Source organism: Bos javanicus, chromosome 15 (genome assembly GCF_032452875.1).
Source record: "Bos javanicus breed banteng chromosome 15, ARS-OSU_banteng_1.0, whole genome shotgun sequence".
In the NCBI taxonomy this organism is placed as follows: Eukaryota; Metazoa; Chordata; class Mammalia; order Artiodactyla; family Bovidae; genus Bos; species Bos javanicus.
The window spans coordinates 27,442,452-27,464,100 of record NC_083882.1 but is presented as its reverse complement, the minus strand read 5'-3'; the positions used below and the strand labels follow the sequence as shown (position 1 = coordinate 27,464,100).

Genomic DNA, 21,649 nt, shown 5'->3' with positions numbered 1-21,649 from the left:
CCAGACTGTTCTCAGGAGCGCAGAGTGGGCCAAGTCCAGTGCCTGCCAACCTCCTCCCCACCCTCCCTCTGGCTGCCAAATCTGACTTTGATTAGCGTGTGGAGGGGGAAGAAAGCAGGAAAATAGAATATTAAAATCTTAATTCAATTTAAAGCACTGTCATTCACAGGCATGCCAAACAGTGAGATGACTAATTATTATGCAAATGAGGCAGATAGAAAAGTGATTAATAATTGCACAAATTAAAAATTATTGTAAACATCCTGTGACGAGCGATAAGTCCGTTGGAGAGGCGAGGGCGGTGGGCTGGGGAGGCCATGGTGGAGCCGGCTCCTGCATCCTTATTTCCTCATTAGGAGGATTTAATTAGCGCCGATGATGGGGCTCAGTGTTCCTAGGGGCGAAGGAGTGGGGGCTGGCCGTGCTGATCTGCAGGCCCCCTCCTGCTCCTCCTCAGTGCCCGGCGGCCGCACTGGACTGGCTGGACAGGGGTGGAGGTTGGGGACACAGGCCAGTCACCCTGAAGGATGGGTGTCGACAGCTCCTCTGCTGCCTGTACCAGCTGCTCCCTCAGGTCTGGGTCGGCGGTGATGGAGAGCAGGCCTCTGGGTGCTGGGCATATCCTGGGTCAGCCACAGGCCTAGTGAAGGGACACACAGAGCAGCCCTGGAAGTTCAAGTGAGGGTGGACAGGAGCACAGTGTTGCCTGGATCCAGGGTTCCCCAGTTCTAGGGGGTGTGGCATGGAGCCTTGAGCTGAGTGACTCCCCCAAGTCCACACCTCCCTAGACGGGCATGTGTAACAGCTGCTTCATTGGCCAAGCTTCTCTGGCCTGGCAGCACTGCTGGGGCTTTCTAGGGCAGGCGACTCTCCATCGGCTGAAACAGGGCAGCAGCTGGATTCTCTTTAATAAAACATGCCCACTAGCTGGAGCGCAGCCGCCTCCCACCGCCTCTGGAGCCCGGAGCCCTGAGCAGGTGTGGACGGGGCTGTGGCCAGGCCTGGGGCAGGTGGCTGATCCATCCCGCTGCTCTCCCCAAGTCACCATAGGCCTCAAGGAGGTGGTCTTCCATGTCCAAAGAAGGCCACAGAACAGGTCAGCAGGTCAAGGGCCTGGTGAGGGGCTCTGATCACACAAAGGGGCAGTGCATGCTGGAAACAGGGAAGGCTCCTGGGGGAGGCTGGGATTGGGAGGATGCAGAAAAGAGGGTGGGAAGTGGGGAAAAGGGACAGCAGGGTCATCCAAGTTTTCATTTCCTCCCAAGGATCCCAGATTCCCCAGTAGCCTTTACCAGGCAGGGCTAAGAAGCTGAGGTTTGTTTTGCACAGGCTGGAGGTCTAGTCTGTGCGCCCCCAAATTTCTCTTCCTAAGTCTGGAATACATATCCACCCCCCAGCCCCCATGGGCTTAGTCCCCATTAGTGCAGGCTTAGTGACTGCCTGCACACAGCCTGTCACCATGGGCAGCACTGGCTGATGTCCCCCATCCTGGTATCCTGTCTTCACTCCATCCCTATTCTGATTCCTGGAGAAGGACACTGTTTTCCTACTGGGATTCCAATGATAACTTCCTGAAACCTCCTAGTCTCTGAAGCCCCTTCCTTCACTGGGAGCTGTTTGACCACCAGGTACTGACCTTTCACAACCCTTGCCCCCTGTCTCCTTGACCTCTACTGACACCTGTCTGTGATGCTCCTGAACCGAGCTTGGGTTTTTTTTTTTTTTTGGCTGTACTTTCATGCATTGGAGAAGGAAATGGCAACCCACTCCAGTGTTCTTGCCTGGAGGATCCCGGGGACAGGGGAGCCTGGTGGGCTGCCATCTATGGGGTCGCACAGAGTCGGACACGACTGAAGCGACTTAGCAGCAGTAGCAGCAGCAGCATGGCTTGTGGAATCTTGATTCCCTGACCAGGGGTCAAACTCCTGCCCTCTGCAGTGAAAGCGTGGAGTTTTAACCAGTGGACCGCCAGGGGAGTCCCCTATCCTGGGTTCTTACTCTGTTTTTTTCTTTGTGTTGGATGTTCCCATCAGGGATTTTCTGATGAGGTTGCTGATTCTGTGTGACCTCAGGCAAGTTGCTCTACTTTCTCTGTATCTGTTTCTTCGTTGTCATGATGGGGAAGATACTACAACCTCCTGAGAGATCAGTTTATCCTTTCATGAGTTTTTAAATTTATCCTTTCCCATGAGTACCTACTCATTCGTTCAGTCACTTCCATGTTCCAAGGGCTGGCGATGAAAAGCTGCAGACAGTCTCTAGGATTCGTGGGAGACAGACAAGGGAGGAGCATGCGCAGAGGCCCAGGGGAGCGAGAGGAACAGAAATTTAGAGATTGACAAGGAGTTATGAGGGACTGGAGGACAGGTTGTGTTAGGGAGCCACTGGGCTGAAGGGCATTGTGTTCCATGGAATTTTGATAGTATTTTGTGGGCTCTGAGATGGCAAGAGCGGGCTTTGTGCAGGAGGCAGGGATGACCAGAATGGTTGTGGAAAGACCGCTTCAGTAACACTGTGGAGATGGGCAAGACCAGAGGCAGGGTCCCAACCCCGCGGCGATCTGCCTGCAAGTGAACTGTAGCTGTGTCATGGGGCCTGAGCAGGAGGAGATGGACATGTCATGAGGCAGAAAAGGTGGGATCTGGCCTCGTGAGTGGTCATGAGCAGAGCTGGGTCCAGGCTTCTGGTGTGGAGGGGTGCTGTTCTCTGAGAAGAGGAGGGATATGGGGCAGAAGGAGAGATGACGGTGTTGTTGGGGACACCTTGGAGGTGAGGACTGTGTTTGATGAAGTCACTTGGGACGTAGAAGATGTTGAAAACCTGCTCATTGATATTGAACGTGCTCAAGTTCGGGGCTTTGTCTGTCTTGTCTTTTTTTTTTTTTTTTTCTGTCTGATCATATCTAGATCTTTATAAGGAGCCTGACCCTTTCCTGGAGGCTGACCTCAACCTTCCCCTTCCGACCTTTCTGTAGTGGGCATCTGCACTGCATGCCTGCGTGTAGCAGGACTCTGAAGCTAGCCTCTGACACTCAGTTGTGCCTGCGTTCCCATTGCCTCCTCCGCAGGCTCCTGTGGGATCGTGGGTTCCCACTCAAGAGCCTGTGGCCTGGCTTGGGTTGCTGTTAACCTCCCTCCAGTGCTGCAGCCACAGAGAGGGAGGTCGTTCTCTATAAGTACCTTCCAGATCCCTGTGCTCCAGCTCCGGGAACACAGAGGAGGCCTTGTGGTTGATGAGCCGCCTGCCAGCCACGCTGCAGGTCTCACGGCTTCAGCCCTGAGAGGGTCCTTGCTGCCAGCAGTCCCACGTCCCAGAGCCCTGGGTATTCTCTCACCTGGGGGTGGATGTAGGGGTCCGACTCTGGGGCCCTGACAGCAGGCAGGGTCCCAGCAGTCAAGTGGAGCCGCTCCCCCTTCAGGACTGGTTTTCTGAACCAGGCTGCACAGTTCCTGAGGCTGCTGCCACACTGCAGAAGAGCAAGTCGGTGACCGCTGCCCAAGGTCCAGCTGCTTACTCCCTCCTCTGGGGCAGTGTGGGCCAGAATTCGGCTCCCGGGTAGACTCCCTCCCCCACCCCCTACCCCAGGCTCCCCATCAAGAGAAGAGCAGCTAAGAGTGAGTGCCTTGTGGAAACTGTGATGAGGAGCCCCTGGTGGCCCCCAGAGGGCCCCAGTGGGCACTGTGCCCTGCAGTCCCAGGTTGCCCTGGGGATGCCTGGGGCTGTGCTTTTGCTCCCAGTGACACCCAGAGAGTTTCCCAGTAACCTTTTCAGTGTCTCCAGTGGCCCCTTTGTGTCCTTATTGTGCCCTAGTATCTCTCCAGTGGAGACCCTGTAAGGCCCCCAGCACTCGTGGTGGGGATCCCAGGAACACTCCAGTACCTACCAGGTAGCTCCCAGTTGTGCCCAGGCTGCTCCCACCCTGGACACCTCACAGTATCTCAGCGTGTGCCCAGGAGGATGCGGTGTTCCCCCCAAATGTTCCAGCATGTTCCCAAGAATGTGCCGACACAAGGCCCCAAGATCCCACTGTTCCTGCAGGGTTTCCGGTAGACTCTTGCTCCCAGAGTGCCAGGGCCAGCTAGGGATGGTGCCGAGAGGAGGGTCTGTGGCCCCTCCACTGCCCGGCCCTGCCCCCCAAGGGGGAGAGAGTTTCTCCAGTGGGAAGGGGTGGGAAGGAGAGGGGGTAGAAACTAACATTTGCTGAGTGCCAGCTGTGTCTTAAGCATTTTGTCTGCTGCCATAAACCACAGGGTGGGTGGTTTCCCATGTTAGAGAAACTGTTACCTGGAGAAGTTCAGTGATTTTTCTCAGAGTCAGTAAGAGGCAGGGAGCGATCTGAAGGCAGATGTGTGGGCTCTGACTCCACTGCTGCCTGTCCAGAGCCTCAGAGAACCAGGGAGGAGGCAGTTCCTGACCAGAGATCCGTGGGGGGTGGGGGCAAGGTGGGGCAGCCTCCCAGACAGGTGGGCTCTAGGCTCCTTCCTGTCCTTACTTTGTTGTCTTCATTCCCAGGAAAGAAAGGATGGGGCCTACAGTTTCTTTGGAGTGAAGCTCTGGTTCCTTGGAGCATCGATGCTCTCAGGCAAGCTGCAGGTGTCAGATCCACCCCTTCCAGTTTCCCAAGCCCTTTCAGGTTCCAGATGTTAAAGCCACGGCCCACCACCATGACCCGCAGGCCAGTCCCGGGGTCAGCCTGAGGTTCTGGGCTCATTCTTGGAACCTGCCCACAGTCCAGGTTCCAGGTGGTGTGGCGGCCTCCCCGTTCCTCCCCCTGCTCGCTGTAGCTGCTCCTTCCTTGCTGCCCATATCAGTGGCCCGTCTGCCTCTCTCCCACTGGCCGCCTTCCCCGGCGTGGGAGACACTTGCAAGGTGACTTTGAACAGTGCAGACTCAGTGGGAGCGGGTATGGAGCAGCCCTGCAGTAGGGAAACGGGCCAGACTGGGTCCCTCTGCCCTTGGAAGCATGCGTGGAAGGGCAGAGAGGACAGGGAGCCAGAGGTTGAGAGTATGACTGGGGGGTTTCTGTGCTGGCGGGCTGGGCTTCCCAGGTGGTCAGTGGTAAAGAACCCGCCTGCTAGTGCAGGAGCCACAGGAGACTCGGGTTTGATCCCTGGGTTGGGAAGATCCTCTGGAGAAGGAAATGGCAACCCACTCCAGTGTTCTTGCCTGGAGAATCCCAGGGATGGGGGAGCCTGGTGGGCTGCCGTCTCTGGGGTTGCACAGAGTTGGACACGACTGAAGCAACTTAGCAGCAGCAGCAGCAGGCAGTTTAGAGATAGATTGCTAGGTTCATATCTCTTGGTTCATATCTCTCTCTCTCTCACCTTGGACCCATTAGAGTCTGGGAACCCCAATTTAAAGGCAACCAATAATGTTACTTACTTGTCACATAGTAAATGCTCAGTTAAAAAAATCCTGGTGGAAGGTGCACTTTTTCGCATGGATGTTACACTTCAGATACTCATACTTGCATGTGTATGTGGTGCGTGGGCTTTCCCTGTGCTCTGCCCTTCCCTGCTTTGCTCTTTCCTGTTGCCTCTAGAGGGTTGGGTGGAGGTGGGGAATCTCCTGACCAGTCTAGCTCCTGGGGGCTGGAGGTGCTAAGTGCTGCTCAGGAGAGTCAGGTTCAGAGGGGAGGGAGCTTAGCCTAGGGCAGGGGAGCCAGAGTCTGGCAGGGAGGTTGGGGGGCGGGTGGGGAGGAAGGAGGACTGGGAGGGTGGCCAGGGGTGTAGCAGGCCCTGCATCTCAAGACTGCAGAGGCTTGAAGCATTTGGGTGGCTGCCTTCCCGCTGGAGCTCACCCATCCATCCTCCTCGCAGAAGACCCAGCCGTGCCTCTGTCAGGGCCCTGGCCCAGGAGTGTGTGGGCGTCTGCCCTGCCACTTGCCTCTGGGGGAGATTTTTGGCAGGAGTAGAGGGGTTTTGGGCTCTCAGGTGAGCTCCTCCAGCTGGTTTACCCTAAACAGGGAACAGTTTGGTGAGAATGGGAGACAGTTGTGAGGCAGGCATTGATGGAGTCTGTGGGTCTCTGCCCCTTCCGGGAGGTATCAGGGACAGGATGGCCTCTGGGAGCTTCTGCAGGAGAGGCCTCTCTGCTAAGAGGCTTTGGGGTGGGGCATCCTGGCCTCAGGAGCTGGGGTTGGCTGGCCAGTCTGAGGGACAGGCTCCTTCTTCTGTGTCCTCTCTGCGCCCTACTCCTCCCTGTGGCCTTTTGCCCTGACAGGGACAGGAGAAGGTGGGGAGAAGGGAGATGATCCCTGACCACAGTGGTATCTCTGGTGACAGTGAATTGAGGACTAAAAATCAATAATGCTGATGTATGCCAGCCATGCTTAATTACAGAATAACTAAGGACAATCAGATTAAAAATTCAGTAAAAAGGGACTTTTCCAGTGGCTCAGTAGTAGAGAGTCTGCCTGCCATGCAGGGGTCATGGGTTTGCTTCCTGACCTGGGAGATCCCACATGCAGTGGAACAACTAAGCCCGTGCTCCACAACAAGAGAAGCTGAGGCAGTGAGAAGCCCGTGTGCTGCAGGTAGAGAGCAGCCCCTGCTCACTGCAGCTAGGGAAAAGCCTGCCCAGCAGTGGAGACCCAGCACAGCCAGAAATAAATAAATTATTTTTAAAAATCGTTAAAAATATTGGCCAGGGGCCTCAGATTTGTGCCCCCTTCCCACACCCTCAATATAAAATAAATCTCTCTGTACCTGTATAGCTTCTACTGAGCATTTCTCAATGGAAGAAATGCATGTGGGGCAGGCAGCTTACTTCCCCCAAGTCTGGTTCCCTCACCAAATACCCCTGGAAAATGGGCGGGAGCACATGGGGAAATACTGAGAGAAAGAAAGGCCATGGTGTGGGCAGGGCCCGCGTCAGGTAGGGGGCTCTGCTCCCCGCTCCCGCCTCCCCCTCCCCTCAGTGAGAGTGAGGAGAACAGGCGCCTGGGAATGTTTATGAGCCTCTTGCTTCTCTTTTTCTTTTCAATTACAATGATATCTCAGGTAATTAACTACTAATAACCTTGTAAATTTAAAATGGATCCTCTCCCTTTTGGCCATCTCAGGAAGACTTAAGTCACAAGGAGTCAGCGGTTTGGAGGAAAGGGGACTGGGTGGTGGGGGTGCAGAAGAGAAGGTAAGAAGACCTGGGAGGGTGTCCAGAGCTGGTTCCTGGTCAGAGCTCCAGCCTGCAGGAGAGGAGAGACTACCGGGAGAGGCCTCATGGCCGTGGGAGTCCAGGGGCACTGAAATCACTTCCGCCCAACACATTCCCAGATGACACCCCGTGTCACCCCAAAGCAGCACTTGGCTTGGGAAGAGAGCTCGAGGGCCCAGCACACTGGACTTTTATTATGGTCCAGTACTCAGCCTAAGGCATTGACCTCTTAGGAACCGTCACTAGTGATCCTGGAAACACAACCTGCTAAGTGATGGTCTCTTCTCCCACCTCCACTTTTTCCCAATCTTAGGGATTTGAGATCTATTCAGAAAGAGAATAAGCTTCTCATTCTGATTGGTTAAACATTTGTCAAAAGTCAGGCATCTGGATGAGGAATCTGTGATCTTTTTCAGTTCAAAAGATGTATTCATTTGACAGCTTACCAAGTGCAGCCCAGGTCTTAGTGATACAAAGATGAGGAAAGATATAGTCCTGTCCTCAAGGACCTTGTGGTTTCATGGCCAGAATCTGACAAATAAACACATAATTAGAACATAAATTATGTAGAGCGCAGGCAGAAAGATACCTGACCGTATATAAGGGTATGGGAATCCTGGAAGGCTCTACAGAGAAAAGGGTATTTGCACTGGACCTTGTCGGGTGAGGAGGAGTCTGCTAGGTGGGGAACACAGAGAACAGGGAGACCATTCCAGCAGAAAGAATAGCATGGAAGGAGACGGCATGGCTCCTGGGGGAACGTGCTTTGATATGGATGGAACAGTGACTATAGGGACGAGGAAGTGGCTGGAAAGAGAAGCAGAGCCGGATCGTGAAGAGTTGGTAGGATTTCTTCTGAGAGGTGACCTCCTGGCCCGTGGGAACTTAGCCAGGGGGCACCACTTAGCCACAGCTGGATGCCTAGGGAGACTCCAGCCTTGTGACATTAGCTCCAGGAAGGTTTGGCAAGGAGTTCTCATTGCCCTGCTCTCCTCTTTCCATTTTTTTTTTTAAGAGTTAAAGAAGAGGTTGGCACGTGGGGTGAGGGGACAGCTAGAGATTTCAGGGTAAATAGGTCCCCTGGTTTGATTTCTCTCTGTCCCACAGTGCTTTGTAATCATTTGGAGACTTTGAACAGTGAGTCCCAGGGTGTGTGAGGGCCTCTGCTCCCTGCCTGGGGAACCCACTGCTCAGAAGTTGGGACTCTCTGTTTCCAGAGAATCTGCTATTCCAAGATGGGTCCCTGAGCTTGGTCTGGTGATACCCACTTTCCTTAGCTCCTGCAAGAGGTCTGGGTGAAGGTGGGTGGTGCAGTTCTTAGCAGGTTGACTGCTGAGGGACACCACCCCTGTCCAGGAGGAGTAAGATGACCTTTTGGAGCTCCAACCCTAAGATTTGGGGGCTAAAGCCATCCTGGGGGCCATCAGCCTGCTCTCCCAACAGACCTGGTCACCACCTGCAGACCCCGTGGCCCCTGGAGGGCAGCATCATTATCTTCTGAGTAGGGCCTCAACAGTCTGAGCCTCCCTTCTCTTGTCCCCCTTCCTGCTGTTTCAGTTTTTTTTTTTTTTTTCAAGACAAACAGCCGCAAAGCTCCATCTCTTAATGAAACTGTTTGATGTTGATTAATTATGCAGCTGCCTCATTTGCATGCACAGGCTGTGGCTTTCCAGCTTCTCTCCCACCCTCCTCTGCAGGAGCCCTCTGTGAGTCTCAGGCAAAAGGGAGACTTGGTAACTCCAGTGTCTGCCCACTCCCAGGCCAACCTCCCATCACCCCATATCTACAGTGGGTGGCAGAGGCTGGATTGCAGGGTCACAGTTGGGGTCACCAGGTGGGGGTATGTGCTGTGAACTCTTGAACCTAAGAAGATGGGGTGCTTGGGTCTTACCTGGCTGCTCTCCTTTACTTACCAACTGTTTGGCCTTAGACAAGCCATCAACCCCTCTGATGTCAGTTGCCTTTTCTGTAAAGTGGGAGCCAGATTAACACCACCCCAATGGGCCATATCTCGTGTGTCTGTCTATCTCCGGTGTCAGGAACAGTGCTACTTGAAGTGGGTTTTTGAATGATTGGCTGGATCAGATCTTGGGATCTCTTTAAGATGTTACTCCAGGGTTCCATGGGATCTCCACTTGTGCCAGAGTCCCCATTCCCACCTGCTGTAACCAAAGGCCCTTTAACTTCTAATGGTCACAGCATTGATGCAGCATCCACCATTTTAGAATCCTGTCCTCAACAAGGAGACCCTCCAGGGCCTTGCACCCACACACCAGAGGACTCTGTTTTGGGGGAGATATAGTAGGAAGAATGGTGTGGTTCATGGACTAAGCCCCTGGTAGAGGCCATGGCTTGTGCTGAGGCCAAGGCCATGGAGAAGGGACCAAGAGTCTGTGATGTCCCCAAAATTCATGTACATGTCGGGCCAGGTAGGAGGAATCTTGTCAAGTGGGCTTTGGAAGGGCAAAATTCACACTGAGTTACAAAGAATGGAATCTGAGCTATCATGGAAGATGGAAGAGAATTTGGGGTTTCCAGGCAGTGAATCTCAAGCTTTCTGGGATCAGGGAACCCTTCAGCTATGGATTTCTATTCCTACAAAATGTGTATCTGTTCCTGTAAGCCCAAAAGTATATTGAGGGCCTTCTTGGGGCTCTTGGACCCGAGGCAAAGGACTCTACTCTGGTCTTGGCAAAAAAAAATCTGGGGTTCTTAGAAAACCAGAGGGAACAACAGGTACAGTGGAAGCCAGAGGGCCTGCCCAGGGTCTCTGTGGGGGTCTGAGTGGTCTGGGGAGGGACAGAATTCACCGTGGGAAGAAGCTTTCTCTGAAGACCAAGGAGTGGCCCTTGGGGGCAAAGGGCAAGCAGGCTGCTGCAGAAGAAACACAGGAGCTGAAGGAGAAAGGGCCCTGATGTGGCCCGTGGGGGCAGGGGTGGAGATGGAAGCAAGATCAAGGAAGAATGCCCCATCTTGGAATGGTGGTGAAACCCCAGGCAGAGCCATGAGGCTGCGGTGAGAAGGCCTCCAGAGTGGGGCAGGGAAGGCCTGGAAAGTTAATACCTGGGCTACAGTGTTCAGAGTGAAGAGGCCAGGAGTCTAGAGGGAACCAGGGAACTGAGACAAGACCATGCCTTCATCTCCTCACTGATGCACACTTCAGAGAAACGTGCAATAGGTGTGGACAGGGAGATGGACGTGGAGAGGTTAGGAACCAGATTCAGTGAGATGTAGGGGAGACACTTGTGGAGGGAAGGAGCCAGGATTTCAAGTCAAGTCTGTGTGACTGCAAACCCTGCTCTGTCCGCCCTACACCGTCTATACTCGGTTCTTGGTTCTTCCGTGGGGCCTCATGCTCCAGATGCCACTGTCTATCTTTCCTCTACAGTCAGCAGTCAGGTGTGTTCAGAACGATGGTCAGAGGGTTTCCTTGTCTCTAATCCTTGGTCACTGGGCTTTGGGGACCCTGCTGTTATTGTGGGTGCCCAGTTGGCAGTAGCTTGGTTTCTGAAAAATTGCCAGAGAAAGGATTAGAATAAGAGCTTCAGAAGGATGGCATTTCTTGGCTAAGCACATTCAAGAAACCAAATGAGAGAGACAGTTTTGGGTGTTGGGAAGTGTACCAAATGGGGAGCTGGTGAACTGGGGCTTGGTGCTAGTCTGCTGGTAGCTGTCTGATAGGTCTTTGGTGAGTTACTTTCTCTCTTTAAGGCCTCTGTTTTTTAAACTGTAAATGGGATAATTATCCATTCATCCACCATCCATCTGCCTGTCCACCCATTATTGTCCCATCCATCATCCATCCATCCATCCAGGCAGCAACATTTATTGAATGCCAGCTCTAGGATGGGTGCTGTAGGCAGCAGTGGGCTTATACAGGAATGACAGAGCTGCCATGGTCCCTTCCCTTGTGAATGTTAGAGTAGACCAAAGAAGAAACACATGGCGGGGATAAAAGTCTGTCTCCCAGGTTGTTTGGAGACTAAAGTAATGAGATACCGTGGGAAGGGGCTTTGTATCATGAAGCGCTTTCTTGGTAGGAGTTCTTGTTATTACAGAGGTTCAGTCCAGCCAAGAGCTAGTGCAAGTGAAAGTGTTAGCCGCTCAGCTGTGTCCAACTCTTTGTGACCCCATGGATTGTAGCCTGTCAGATTCCTATGACCATGGAATTCTCCAAGAAAGAATACTGTAGTGGGTTGCCATTTCCTTCTCCAGAGGAACTTCTCAACCCAGGGATCGAACCCAGGTCTCCTGCATTATAGGCAGATTCTTTACCATCTGAGCCACCAGGGAAGCGCAACAGCTAGAGAGGCCTTCAGGTCATTGAGCCTATGATTCAAAGTGTTTAGTCCCATACGCCTCCATTCCCTCCCTGTTATCCACCTCAGCTAAGCCCTGGAGCCACTCCAGCTGTGCTGTCCCTGTGGGAGGGAAAGGAAGCCTTGGTGATCAGCTGTGTCCCAGTCCTGGCAGGGGGGTATGGGGGAGGGCTGAGCTGATTGATACTGATGAGCAGTACTGAACCTTGGCCAAGCTGGAGAGGCAGATGAAGGGAGGTGTGTGTGTGTGTGTGTGTGTGTGTGTGTGTGTAGTTTGAGGGTGCTCCTGCTGAGGGTGTCATAGATTCTCCAGGAACTGGTCCTGATGTAACCCCTCTCTCATGCCACTCTTGGCTGTGTCCAGCCAGTGCCACTTGTGAATGCACAGTGGAGAGGGCAGAGCTATGGTAGAAGAAGAAGAGGATGGTCCAGAGGGAAGACCCTTCCAACAGTGATCTTCTCCAGATTCAGGGGAGGGAGCCTACTTACTTTCAATGTTTTTAATACTTGAATTAAGTTGATTTACAATGTTGTGTTAGTTTCAGGTGTACAGCCTAATGATTCAGTATTTTTGCAAATTATACTCCCTTCAGTTCAGTCGCTCAGTCGTGTCCAACTCTTTGCGACCCCATGAATCGCAGCACGCCAGGCCTCCCTGTCCATCACCAACTCCCGGAGTTCATTCAGACTCACATCCATCGAGTCCGTGATACCATCCAGCCATCTCATCCTCTCTCATCCCCTTCTCCTCCTGCCCCCAATCCCTCCCAGCATCAGAGTCTTTTCCAATGAGTCAACTCTTCGCATGAGGTGGCCAAAGTACTGGAGTTTCAGCTTTAGCATCATTCCTTCCAAAGAAATCCCAGGGCTGATCTCCTTCAGAATGGACTGGTGGGATCTCCTTGCAGTCCAAGGGACTCTGAAGAGTCTTCTCCAACCCCACAGTTCAAAAGCATCAATTCTTCGACGCTCAGCCTTCTTCACAGTCCAACTCTCATACCCATACATGACCACAGGAAAAACCATAGCCTTGACTACATGGACCTTTGTTGGCAAAGTAATGTTTCTGCTTTTATAGGGTATTAAAAGATAGTGGGTATAATTCCCTGTGTTATACAGTATATTCTTTGTGCTTATATATTTATATATAGTAGTTTGCATATGTTAATCCCATACCCCTGATTTGTCCCTCTCCCCTCCCCTCTTCCCTTTGGTAATCGTATGTTTGTTTTCTGTATCTGTGAGTCTATTTCTGTTTTGCATATGTATTCATTTGTATTGTTTTTTAGATTCCACATATAAGTGATAACATACAGTATTTGTCTGTCTCTGTCTGACTTATTTCACTAAGCATAATATTATGTAGGTTCATCCATGTTGCTGCACATGGCACTATTTCATTCTTTTTTATGGCTTACAGTCCATATTGTATGTGCATACCACATCTTCTTAATCCAGTTGTCTGTTGATGGGAACTTGTGTTGCTTCCATGTCTTGGCTATGGAAATAGTGCTGTTGTGACTGCTGCCACTGCTGCTAAGTCGCTTCAGTCGTGTCCAACTCTGTGCGACTCCATAAATGGCAGCCCACCAGGCTCCCCCGTCCCTGGGCTTCTCCAGGCAAGAACACTGGAGTGGGTTGCCATTTCCTTCTCCAATGCATGAAAGGGAAAAGTGAAAGTGAAGTTGCTCAGTCGTGTCCGACTCTGCGACCTCATGGATGCCACCCACCAGGCTCCTCTGTCCATGGAATTTTCCAGGCAAGAGTACTGGAGTGGGTGGCCATTGCCTTCTCTGCTGTTGTGACTATTGAGGTACATATATCTTTTTGAATTGGTGGTTTTATTTTTCCTGGGTATACACCCAGGAGTGGAATTGCTGTATCACATAGTAGTTCTATTTTTAGTTTTTAAGGAACCTCCATAGTGTTTTCCATAGTGACTGTACCAATTTACATTCCCACCAATGGTGTAAGGGAGTTCCTTTTTTCCACATCCTCTCCAGCATTTGTTATTGGTAGACTTTTTGATGATAGCCATTCTGACAGGTGTGAGGTGATGCCTCATTGTGATTTTGATTTGTTTTTCTCTAATGATTAGTGATGCTGAGCATCTTTTCACGTGCTTGTTAGACATCCATATGTCTTCTTTGGAAAAACGTCTATTCAGGTCTTCTGCCCCTTTTTAAAATTGGGTCCTTTTTAATTTATTTTTTATTTTTGATATTGAGTTGTATGAATGTTTGTCTATTTTGGATATTAACACCTTTTTGGTCTCTTCATTTGAAGCTATTTTCTCCCATTCCATAGATTGTCTTTTTGCTTTGTTGATGGTTTCCTTTGCTGTGCAAAAGCTTTTAAATGCATTTAGGTCCCATTTGTTTATTTTCACTTTTATTCTTTTGCCTGAGGAGACTGAGCCAAGAAAATATTGCTACAATTTATGTCAAAGAATATTGTGCCTATCTTGTTTTCTAGGAGTTTTGTAGTTTTAGGGCTTATATTTAGGTTTTTAAACCATTTGAGTTTATTTTTGTATATGGTGTGAGGAAAAATTTTTTTTTCCCCCAGAAATGTTTTAATTTCATTGTTTTACATGTGGCTGCCAGGTTTTCTCAGCACCAGTTGTTGAAGAGACTTTCTTTTCTTTGTTATATATTCTTACCTCCTTTGTCATAGATTAATAGACCATAGGTGTGGTGTGTAGGTTTATTTCTGGGCTGTCTATTCTGTTCTGTTGATTTATGTGTCTGTTTTTGTGCCAATACCATGATGTTTTGATTACTGTAGCTTTGTAGCATAGTCTGAAGTCTGGTAGGGTTATACCTCCAGCTTTGTTCTTCTTTTATCAGGATTGCTTTTGCAATTCTGGGTCTTTTGTGATTCCATATAAATTTTAGGATTATTTGTTCTAGGTCTATGAAAAATGTCATGGGTATTTTGATAGGGACTGCATTAAATCTGTCGATTGCTTTGAGTAGTATGGCCATTTTAACAATGTTCTTCCAATCCACAAGCACAGGATCTCTTTCAGTTTCTTTGAATCATCTTCAGTTTTCTTCACTAATGTTTTATAGTTTTCAAAGTATAGGTTTTTAACCTCCTTGGTTAAATATATTCCTAGGTATTTTATTCTTCTTGATGTTAAAATGGGATTTTTTTCAGTTTCTCTTTCTGATATTTCTTTACTAGTATAAAGAAACACAACCGATTTCTGTATATTTATTTTGCTACCTTGCTGAATTCATTTGTTAGTCCTAATAGTTTTTGTGTGGAGACTTTAGGAGTGTCTGTGTCTGTCCTGTCATCTACAAATAGTGACAGTTTTACCTTTTTCCTTCCCACTTGGATACTTGTACTTCTTTTTCTTGTCTGATTGCTGTAGATAGAAGTTCCACTACTATGTTCAATAGAAGCGGTGGGGGTGGCCACTCTTATCTCATTCCTAAATTTAGCAGGAAGGCTTTCAGTCTTTTGGCATTGAGTACTATGTTGGCTGTGGGTTTGTCATGAATGGCCTTTGTTATGTTTTGATATGTTCCCTCTATACCCACTTTGATGAGAATTTTTACCCTGAATGGATGTTATCAAATACTTTTTCTGGATCTGTTGAGATAATCATGTGATGTTTGTCTTTCCTTTTGTTAATGTGGTGCATTACATTGATTGATTTGTGAATGTTGAACTATCCTTGTAACCCTGGAATAAATCCAGCTTGATCATGGTGTATAATCCTTTTTATGTATTGTTGGATTCAGTTTGCTAATAATTTATATTCATCAAAGATTTGGCCTGTAACTTTTTTTGTAGTGTCTTTGTCTTGTTTTGGTATCAGTATAATGGTGGACTTGTAGAATAAATTTGGGAGTGTTCCCTCCTCTTCAATTTTTTGGAATAGTCTGAGAAGGATAGGTATTAGTTTTTCTTTATATGTTTGGTGGAATTCCCCTGTGAAACCATCTGGTCCTGGACTTTTGTTTGCTGGGAAATTTTTTGTTACAAATTCAACTTCACTTCTAGTGATTGGTCTGTTCAAACTGTCTGTTTCTTCTTGACTTAGTCTTGGAAATCTGTATATTTCTAGAAATTTGTCCATTTCTTCTAGGTTGTCCAATTTGTTGGCATATAGCTATTCATAGCATTCACATGATTTTTGTATTTCTTTGGTGTCAGTTGTTATTTCTTCTCTTTCATTTCTCATTTTATTTGCATTCTCTCTTTTTTTCTTAGTGACTCTAAGTTATGACCAACCTAGATAGCATATTCAAAAGCAGAGACATTACTTTGCCAACAAAGGTTCATCTAGGCAAGGCTGTGGTTTTTCCTGTGGTCATGTATGGATGTGAGAGTTGGACTGTGAAGAAGGCTGAGTGCTGAAGAATTGATGCTTTTGAACTGTGGTGTTGGAGAAGACTCTTGAGAGTCCCTTGGACTGCAAGGAGATCCAACCAGTCCATTCTGAAGGAGATTAGCCCTGGCATTTCTTTGGAAGGAATGATGCTAAAGCTGAAACTCCAGTACTTTGGCCACCTCATGCAAAGAGTTGACTCATTGGAAAAGACTCTGATGCTGGGAGGGATTGGGGGCAAGAGGAGAAGGGGACGACAGAGGATGAGATGGCTGGATGGCATCACTGACTCGATGGACATGAGTCTGAGTGAACTCCAGGAGTTGGTGATGGACAGGAAGGCCTGGCGTGCTGTGATTCATGGGGTTGCAAAGAGTCAGACATGACTGAGCAACTGATCTGATCTGATCTGATCTGGCTGAAGTTTTATCAGTTTTGTTTAATTTTCAAAAAACTAGCTCATAGTTCCATTGGTTTTTTTCTATTTTTGATCTCTGTTTTATTTACTTCTCCCTGATCTTTATTATTTCCTTCCTTCTGTTGACTTTGGGTTTTGTGTGTTCTTCTTTTTTTAATTCTTTTAGGTAATATACATGTGTGCATGCTAAGTTGCTTCAGTCATGTCTGAATCTCTATGATGCTAGGGACTGTAGCCTGCCAGGCTCCTCTGTCCATGGAAGTCTCCAGGTAGGAATACTGGAGTGGGATGCCATGGCCTCCTCCAGGGGTCTTCCTGATCCAGGGATTGAACCCACTTTTCTTATGTCTCCTTCTTTGGCAGGTGGGTTCTTTACCACTGGTGCCACTGGGAAGCTCCCTTTAGGTGGGATAGGTTGTTTATTTTATTTTATTTTTTTGTATCTTGAGGAAGGACTATATCACTTGGAACTGATTTTGTTGCATCCCATAGCTTTTAGAAAGTTGTGTTTCCATTTTCATTTGTCTCAAGGTATTTTCTGATTTCCTCTTTGATTTCATCATGGACCTTTTGGTTTTTAGTAGCATGTTGTTTAGTCTCCATGTGTTTGTCCTGTTCTCTTTTTTCTTTCAGTAGCTGATTTCTGGTTTCATACTGTTGTGGTCAGAAAAATGCTTGATATAATTTCTTTTTGTCACTTTAAATTTGTTGAGGCTTGTTTTGTGTCCTAGCGTGTGACCTATCCTGGAGTACATTCTACGTGCACTTGAAAAGAATGTGTATTGTGTTGTTTGGGGATGTAATGCCCTATAGTTACCAATTAAGTCCAACTGGTCTATTGTATCATTTTCACTCGTAGTGTTTTTGTCTCCAGACTTCTATTTGGGCCATCTCCTCTGCAGGAAATGCCCTGTCTTTTCATTTCTGCATTCCATCTGTCCTTCCAAACCACAGCAGACACCTTCTGCAACACATCTGGCCTCCCTCCTAGTTGGAAGGAGTACCTTCTTCCTGGTACTTGGTTCATGCCTCTCTTGTGACACACGTTCTGTTCTCCTTTGAAACACACATGTTGGGTGTTTCTTTTGTCTCCCAGCATTCTTAGGGAGACTCCCTTCATCAATAGCACATCACACTATGCCTGACACTTAGTAAGTGCTCAACAAAGTTCACCAAAAGATGCAAGAATGTCTTTGAAGGTGTATTTTACAGATGAAGAAACTGGGGATCAGAGAGGCAAAGAGTTTTTGCTCAAAGCCAAACAGATAATGAGAAGTAGATAGAGACTTCAAAGTCAGATTTGTTTTAAGGTAGTTTATTATTTGAGGGGACTTCTACAGACAACAGGTTCAAACATTTAAATCGTAAGTGATGAAAAATAGCCAGTCCAGGCACTACCCTTGTCTTTACTAGAGGAAACTTCATTAACAGTCCATACCTGATTGTCTACCTATGTTTCAGAATCACAAATGTGGTAAACCCTTTCTAGAGAACAAGTTGTTAATGGTGGTGACCTGGGATGACCTGGACCCCAGAGGCAAATTCACATTTATGCTTTGTTTCATGAGGACTGTCCCTGCCCTAGTGATTGTACTGGAGGGTGTGTGTGTAAAGTCCAAGGTCCTCTCATTCCAGGCCCAGAACCCCTCCCAGCCCACCAAAATTTGGCTCCGTCTGTGGGTCAGACCTTCTGATTCCTGGGGCTCCCCTGGGTGGGGGGGTACCTTCTCTGGACAGTGGGTGTGGCAGTGGGAGCAGGAACTGGCAGCCAGTTCCTCGAGCTCGGCCTGGTGTGAGCCATGGGGTCTTTATCTTGCCATTAATGGTTTTCTAAATTGGTGGCAGTGGAGCAAAAAACCCAATTTGCGCCTGGAGCATGCATGATTACTATTGTAATAACCTCAGCTAATAAGAATATGATGTGGGGCTAGGCTAGGAGAGAAAACACATTTCTCATTAGCTTTTGATTAATTACTCCACATAATTTCTTAGTTGTGGTGGCCAAGGGGGTGGGATGTTGCCCTCTCCTCACCTCACCTTAACCCCACGGGCTAGGGGTGTTCTAGGGATGGTGGTGTTTCCACAGTGGCCATGGAGGGAGAAGGCCAGGTCTCTCCTCCCACTTCTCTCTCCTCCTCACATCCTTTCCCTGTCTTCTCTCCCGCTTCCCTCTCCAGCCCTCCTCTGAGCAGCCCCCTCTTTCCCTGCCTTCTTAATCTCTTCTTTTCTCTTTTCCCTCCCTCCCTCAGCCTTTTGATGGTCTCCGTGGGTGTCTGACTGGCCCTTGGTGACAGCCCACACTGTCCCCTTGCACTGCCAGGCAGGTAGGTGATGGCTAGTTTGCAGGTCCTGAGCTCGGATTGGATATTCCCTCCTGCTCTCCTCACCTGTCCCTAGACCTCCCTGGTCTGACCTGGGGACCTCTTTTTGACTCACCTGCTCCTGACACAGGATCATTTCTGCCTGGCTCTATGCAGTTTGGAATTGTTCTTGCCCCTCTACCACTTCACCACAGGCAGAGGCACCTCCTGGCCTGAGGGCTCTGCCCCTTTCTCCTGGTCCCTGGCAGTTAGGTCCAAGCTGGACAGTCCCTCATGTCCTCCCACCTGGGATCTAAGTGCTCAATAGGACAGTGGCTGGAACATTTCCATTTTATTTGTTACTCAGCAAGTTTCTGTTGACCTCTACTCTATACTCAGAACTGCGCTGGGCACCATGGGGGTCTAAGAGAAAGGACAGGCATGGTCTTGCCATCAGGTTGGGAAGGCTGTGGAGGAGGGACAGACACCAACACAAGGCAGTGTGTACCCAGTGCCCAGTGGGTGAGGCAGAGAGAGAGCCTCAGGGGAGCAAGGCTTCTCAGGGGGGGTTTCAGAGGCTTCATGGAGGAGGGGGACTCAGATCTGGATAACAGAGGGGAGAGGACAGGAGAAGGAATTCCTCACTAGGGCACAGTGTGAGCAAAGGCCCAGAGGTAGGAATGCTTGAAGCAGTTTTGGAGGATGTGAGTGTGGCTAGTGTATAGTTGAAGGCTGACTCTTGAACATCTCAAGATTTGGGACATATGTGATATCTGGTTGGGAATCCTGAAAGGTACTCCAGTGTGAGGGTGATCTCATAGCAGTGGCTTGCTAAATGGGTAATGGTGGGGTGTATAAGTTTTACATTGCTACTGTAACAAAATACCACAAAATCAGCAGCTTAAAATAACACAGACTTATTATGTCATGGTTCTATGGGTCAGAAGTCCATGTTGGCTTGACTGGTTTCTCTGCTCTGGGTTATGCAAGAAATCAAGGTGTCGGCTGGTTGGGCTTCTATGAGGAGGCTCTAGGAAGAATTCACTTTTAGCCTCATTCAGGTGGTAGGCAGAATCCTGTTCCTTGTGGTTGTAGGACTGAGCTGCCCCCTTCCATTCCCTTGCTGTATGTAAGTTGGGGCCACCCTTATGTCCTGGAAGCCCCTCCCCAGTTCTTGCACATGGGCCCCTATATCTCAGAGTCAGCAAGTGTCTCAAATCCTTCTGTTCCCGAAGCTCAATGACTTCCCCTTCTGCTGCATCTCTTTGACCATTTTCCTGCTTTCTCTTTTGTTGTATCTCTCTGACCTCAGCTGAGTAGTTTCCTGCTTTTAAGGGATCATATTACTAGATGGGGGCCTACCCAGATAATCCAGGATAATCTCTATTTTAAGGTTCATAACCTTAATTTTAGACATCTGCAATGTCCTTTTGCCATGTAACGTACCATCCAAGTTCCATAGATTAGGGCATGGGCGTTTTTGGGGAAGGGGTTATTCTACCTATTCTATGGGGCAAGGCAGATTAGGTGGTTCCTGCATCAGGCCTGGTAAATGGAAATAAGGGCTGGAACCTGGGTGGAATGAGAATGGAAAGGCAGGGAGGGGAATATCATTTCAAAGGAGACTAGAGGCTGCTTGGTGATTGGTTGCATGTGTGTGGATGGGTGGGAGGGAGTGAAGAGGAGAGGAGGACTTATCCTTGGAGATCCCCTGGAGTAGGAAATGGCAAGCCACTCCAGTATTCTTGCTTGGAAAAATCCATGGGCAGAGGAGCCTGGTGGGCTACAGTCCATGGGGCTGCGATGAGTCAGACACGACTGAGCGACTGAGCCACCAGCCTAGGAAATAGGAGCAAAGTGGTACTCGTCGGTCACTCTAGGAGAGGCCCTGGTTATGGAGGGCAGATGATGCATTTGTTCCCGGCAGGTGACTCAGGGATGACAGCACCTGCCCACTTGGAAGGCCCTGTGAGCAGGAGGGAACACTCACCAGCAATGTTAGACCAGGTGATACTCATTTGTGAACGATTCCCATGAAAGCAGTGGTTGAAGGCTTGGGGAGGGGGTGTGGGGGTAGATTGTTGTGTCTAAGGGAGACAGGATAGAAAGGAAGCTGGACTAGAACACTGGGGGATGACCAGACAAGAGATGGGGGGAGGAAGAAGAGCTGGAGAGAGTGAAAGAGCAGGCACAGCTGGGCAGCTGGAGAGGAAGGAGATGAGCTAGGAGAGGGCCCATCTGTGGGGCCAGGCGGCACTGGTGCTCAGGGTTAGAAAGGGCAGAGGGTGGGCAGGAGCGTGGGATGAAGGCCGGGCAGTCGGTGATGGGATGATTGTGGTGATGGGGACAGGTGTTTCTTTTTTAAAGAAATTATTTTAAGTACAGTTTATTTCTAATACTATACTGTGTTAATTTCTGCTGTACAGCAAAGTGATTCAGTTATACACACACACACACATTCTTTTTCATATTTTGTCCATTCTGTTTTATCACAGGACATTGAATATAGTTCCCTGTGCTGTACAGGAGAACCTTGTTTATCCATCCTATGTATAATAGTCTGCATCTGCTAATTCCAGACTCCCAATCCATTCCCTTCCCTGCCTCCTCTCCCGTTTTCCAACCAAAGTCTGTTCTCTATGGGGAACAGGTATTTCTCAGTGAGACCGGGAGGAGAGACTTGGTGGTGTGGAGGGAGAGAGTGGGGACACCCACCAGGCTCAGTGGGGCCCACAGGCACTGTATGCCAGCATAGAGGGAGGGGGCAAGGCCAGGAAAACAGCAGAGGAAGTAACTGGCACTGCTGGAGGAGAGGGAGGGGCATGATTCCGGAACAAGGTCCCCAAAGTGGCAGGGGCTGGAGTCCAGAGCCGGGGCCTTGGGTGGGCCTGGCTGGGCACGGGCTGTGGGCTTCTTAGAACAGAATTTGGGGACAGAGGACAGGCCAAGTAGGGGGGGGGGACCTGGGGTCCTTCTTATTTTGGAACCATCTTCTCTCCCGAGTATCTGGTGTGTGTGAGGGGTTGGTTCTCCACAGCACAAAAGCTCCTGGAGTGAAAGGAGTTATCTGATTCCAGGGGTCTGGGGAAAGGAGGCACACGGGTGTCTCCCC

The 21,649-nt window shown here is 49.3% G+C and overlaps 1 protein-coding gene across 2 annotated transcripts in view; it reads left to right on the top strand.

Moving 5' to 3' along the window:
• BUD13 (BUD13 homolog) overlaps positions 1–21,649 on the top strand; it is a 375,775-nt gene that overhangs the window by 43,204 nt on the left and 310,922 nt on the right. The window lies entirely within an intron of this gene.